This window comes from Oncorhynchus mykiss, chromosome 3 (genome assembly GCF_057628025.1).
Source record: "Oncorhynchus mykiss isolate SJ-2025 chromosome 3, ASM5762802v1, whole genome shotgun sequence".
In the NCBI taxonomy this organism is placed as follows: Eukaryota; Metazoa; Chordata; class Actinopteri; order Salmoniformes; family Salmonidae; genus Oncorhynchus; species Oncorhynchus mykiss.
In genome coordinates this window covers 3,605,001-3,610,000 of record NC_143024.1, presented here as the reverse complement: position 1 = coordinate 3,610,000, position 5,000 = coordinate 3,605,001, and the positions used below count along the sequence as shown (strand labels likewise).

The 5,000-nt window shown below is 50.9% G+C and overlaps 1 protein-coding gene across 1 annotated transcript in view; it reads right to left on the bottom strand.

The window, feature by feature from the left end:
- LOC149984267 (intermembrane lipid transfer protein VPS13B-like) overlaps positions 1-5,000 on the bottom strand; it is a 721,339-nt gene that overhangs the window by 620,569 nt on the left and 95,770 nt on the right.

The window sequence follows — 5,000 nt, the reverse complement described above, 5'->3', positions numbered from 1 at the left end:
CAGAGGACTATGGGAAGGCCGGGGGACTATGGGAAGGCTGGGGGACTACGGGAAGGCCGGGGGACTATGGGAAGGCTGGGGACTACGGGAAGGCCGAAGGACTATGGGAAGGCAGGGGACTATGGGAAGGCCGGGGGACTATGGTAAGGCTGGGGGACTATGGGAAGGCCGGGGGACTATGGGAAGGCCAGAGGACTATGGGAAGGCCAGAGGACTATGGGAAGGCAGGGGACTATGGGAAGGCTGGGGGACTATGGGAAGGCTGGGGGACTACGGGAAGGCCGGGGGACTATGGGAAGGCTGGGGGACTACGGGAAGGCTGGGGGCTATGGGAAGGCTGGGGGACTACGGGAAGGCCGGGGGACTATGGGAAGGCTGAGGGACTATGGGAAGGCTGGGGGACTATGGGAAGGCCGGGGGACTACGGGAAGGCCGGGGGACTATGGGAAGGCTGAGGGACTATGGGAAGGCTGGGGGACTATGGGAAGGCCGGGGGACTATGGGAAGGCTGGGGGACTATGGGAAGGCCGGGGGACTATGGGAAGGCTGGGGGACTATGGGAAGGCTGAGGGACTATGGGAAGGCTGAGGGACTATGGGAAGGCTGGGGGACTATGGGAAGGCCGGGGGACTATGGGAAGGCTGGGGGACTACGGGAAGGCCGGGGGACTACGGGAAGGCCGGGGGACTATGGGAAGGCTGGGGTGTCCTGTAATTAAGACAGACATGAACAACCTGAGGTGTCTTGTAATTAAGACACACATGAACAACCCGAGGTGTCCTGTAATTAAGACAGACATGAACAACCTGAAGTGTCCTGTAAAAAGAGACATGAACAACCTGAAGTGTCCTGTAATTAAGACAGACATGAACAACCTGAGGTGTCCTGTAATTAAGACAGACATGAACAACCTGAAGTGTCCTGTAAAAAGAGACATGAACAACCTGAGGTGTCCTGTAATTAAGACAGACATGAACAACCTGAGGTGTCCTGTAAAAAGAGACATGAACAACCTGAAGTGTCCTGTAATTAAGACACACATGAACAACCTGAGGTGTCCTGTAATTAAGACAGACATGAACAACCTGAAGTGTCCTGTAAAAAGAGACATGAACAACCTGAGGTGTCCTGTAATTAAGACAGACATGAACAACCTGAGGTGTCCTGTAAAAAGAGACATGAACAACCTGAAGTGTCCTGTAAAAAGAGACATGAACAACCTGAGGTGTCCTGTAATTAAGACAGACATGAACAACCTGAGGTGTCCTGTAAAAAGAGACATGAACAACCTGAAGTGTCCTGTAATTAAGACAGACATGAACAACCTGAGGTGTCCTGTAAAGAGACATGAACAACCTGAGGTGTCCTGTAAAGAGACATGAACAACCTGAGGTGTCCTGTAAAGAGACATGAACAACCTGAGGTGTCCTGTAAAGAGAGGACCCTTTGTCAAACGCTGTATGACTGACATATCGATGAAAAACAGACGTTTCAATAAAGCCCAATGTGTTCAACCAAATGGATCTGAGCTCCTGTTTAAACACTCAACTTAAAACCTAAAACCTTAAAACCTTAAAGCAACAAACTCATGCAGACTTAGTGATAATGTAATTATAGGGGAACTCTCATTTCATTTCATCAGTGAAAGAAAACACAGCTTTGATTACACGTTAGTGAGACAGCGGTGTGACGTGGCCCTCTTCATGAATCTGGACTTCCTGTGGGTTGGACTCGGCCAAGTTGATTCAGCTGAACACTACAAACCACTGGAAGCAGAGCCGGAGAGAGCGGTGCCTCGGAGGGTAGATGGGTTGGTGACGGGAAAGCTGACATGGCACCGAGGCACGCAGGTGAGGCAGGATGTAGTGCTTTTCAGTCAGACAGGCAGTCGGGTAGGCAGACAGGTAGGCAGGTCAGCCAGCCAGCCAATCAGTCAGCCAGCCAGCCAGTCAATCAGTCAGCCAGCCAGCCAGCCAGCCAGTCCTTACCGCGTCAGGCTAGAGCATTGGTTCAAACTTTTCCACTCATGCCCCTCTTCCATCATCCTCAGTTTTAACAGGGAATTTCCTACATCATCCTGACAGTAGAGTTCTGGCCTGGTGGATCATCCTGACAGTAGAGTTCTGGCCCAGTGGATCATCCTGACAGTAGAGTTCTGGCCCAGTGGATCATCCTGACAGTAGGGTTCTGGCCCAGTGGATCATCCTGACAGTAGAGTTCTGGCCCAGTGGATCATCCTGGCAGTAGAGTTCTGGCCCAGTGGATCATCCTGACAGTGGAGTTCTGGCCCAGTGGATCATCCTGACAGTGGGGTTCTGGCCCAGTGGATCATCCTGACAGTAGAGTTCTGGCCCAGTGGATCATCCTGACAGTAGGGTTCTGGCCCAGTGGATCATCCTGTTCATGGCTAACCAAGGGCTGAATCACAGCAGTCACAGGCCTGGACCAGGACCAGGGGAGAGGAGCTGGGGGCTGTAGGTGTACCACTCTGCTAGGGGCTGGGGAGAGGAGCTGGGGGCTGTAGGTGTACCACACTGCTAGGGGCTGGGGAGAGGAGCTGGGGGCTGTAGGTGTACCACTCTGCCAGGGGCAGGAGAGAGGAGCTGTAGGTGAACCACTCTGCCAGGGGCTGGGGAGAGGAGCTGTAGGTGTACCACTCTGCCAGGGGCTGTTGAGAGGAGCTGTAGGTGTACCACTCTACCAGGGGCAGGGGAGAGGAGCCGGGGGCTGTAGGGCTGTAGGTGTACCACTCTGCCAGGGGGCTGTGAGCGAGTCGCCTAGAGGTGGTCACGCTCTAATGTGGCTCCCCTGACCTATGAACCTGTATGGTCGTGTCTGTTTCCCTGAGCTGGCCTGCTCCCCTCTGCGACAGCCAGGAAGCTGATGTCAACAGACAAGAATGTACTCGCTCTCTCTCTCTCAAAACAATAACCCGTGTGAGGTCACAGCGCAGGAATCCCACAGGCTTAGGCGGTGAAAATTATGTCATGTTTTAATTAAATCTTTCACTTTGAGAATTGGCTGTTGAGAACTACACTGTTCTGGCTTCTACTGGTCGTTGTTTTGTACTTCTTGTGAGAGTCTGAGGTGTCAGGTCTAAACACCAAGACCTTCTTACTGGTCGTTGTTTTGTACTTCCTGTGAGAGTCTGAGGTGTCAGGTCTAAACACCAAGACCTTCTACTGGTCGTTGTTTTGTACTTCCTGTGAGAGTCTGAGGTGTCACGTCTAAACACCAAGACCTTCTACTGGTCGTTGTTTGTACTTCCTGTGAGAGTCTGAGGTGTCACGTCTAAACACCAAGACCTTCTACTGGTCGTTGTTTTGTACTTCCTGTGAGAGTCTGAGGAGTCACGTCTAAACACCAAGCCTTCTACTGGTCGTTGTTTTGTACTTCCTGTGAGAGTTCTGAGGTGTCACGTCTAAACACCAAGACCTTCTACTGGTCGTTGTTTTGTACTTCTGTGAGAGTCTGAGGTGTCAGGTCTAAACACCAAGACCTTCTACTGGTCGTTGTTTTGTACTTCCTGTGAGAGTCTGAGGTGTCACGTCTAAACACCAAGACCTTCTACTGGTCGTTGTTTTGTACTTCCTGTGAGAGTCTGAGGTGTCACGTCTAAACACCAAGACCTTCTACTGGTCGTTGTTTTGTACTTCCTGTGAGAGTCTGAGGTGTCACGTCTAAACACCAAGACCTTCTACTGGTCACAATTTATTCAACTTCAGGGTCTATTATCAGCAGGGGACTCTCCAGATTTTCCTGGTTTTAATAGAACTGAAATAAATGTTTGATACATGGAACTAGAAAGTATTGAATTGAGTGACGTGTGTCCTGTCATTTGTGTACATCTGGAGAGTTACTTTGTAAAAATGTGAAGAGAATTCTATGGGAAACCCATCCATTCCTGGTGCTTCTCTCCTCGTGTTTTACCAGCCATCCATTCTTGGTGCTTCTCTCCTCGTGTTTTACCAGCCATCCATTCCTGGTGCTTCTCTCCTCGTGTTTTACCAGCCATCCATTCTTGGTGCTTCTCTCCTCGTGTTTTACCAGCCATCCATTCCTGGTGCTTCTCTCCTCGTGTTTTACCAGCCATCCATTCTTGGTGCTTCTCTCCTCGTGTTTTACCAGCCATCCATTCCTGGTGCTTCTCTCCTCGTGTTTTACCAGCCATCCATTCCTGGTGCTTCTCTCCTCGTGTTTTACCAGCCATCCATTCCTGGTGCTTCTCTCCTCGTGTTTTACCAGCCATCCATTCCTGGTGCTTCTCCTCCTCGTGTTTTACCAGCCATCCATTCCTGGTGCTTCTCTCCTCGTGTTTTACCAGCCATCCATTCCTGGTGCTTCTCTCCTCGTGTTTTACCAGCCATCCATTCCTGGTGCTTCTCTCCTCGTGTTTACCAGCCATCCATTCCTGGTGCTTCTCTCCTCGTGTTTTACCAGCCATCCATTCCTGGTGCTTCTCTCCTCGTGTTTTACCAGCCATCCATTCCTGGTGCTTCTCTCCTCGTGTTTTACCAGCCATCCATTCTTGGTACTTCTCTCCTCGTGTTTTACCAGCCATCCATTCCTGGTGCTTCTCTTCCCTGTGTTTTACCAGCCATCCATTCCTGGTGCTTCTCTCCTCGTGTTTTACCAGCCATCCATTCCTGGTGCTTCTCTCCTCGTGTTTTACCAGCAATCCATTCTTGGTGCTTCTCCTCCTCGTGTTTTACCAGCCATCCATTCCTGGTGCTTCTCTCCTCGTGTTTTACCAGCCATCCATTCTTGGTGCTTCTCTCCTCATGTTTTACCAGCCATCCATTCCTGGTGCTTCTCTCCTCGTGTTTTACAAGCCATCCATTTCTGGTGTCTCTCCTCGTGTTTTACCAGCCATGTTCATTGCTTCTGGTGCTACCTGGTGTTTTACCAGCCATCCATTCCTGGTGCTTCTCTCCTCGTGTTTTACCAGCCATCCATTCCTGGTGCTTCTCTCCTCGTGTTTTACCAGCCATCCATTCCTG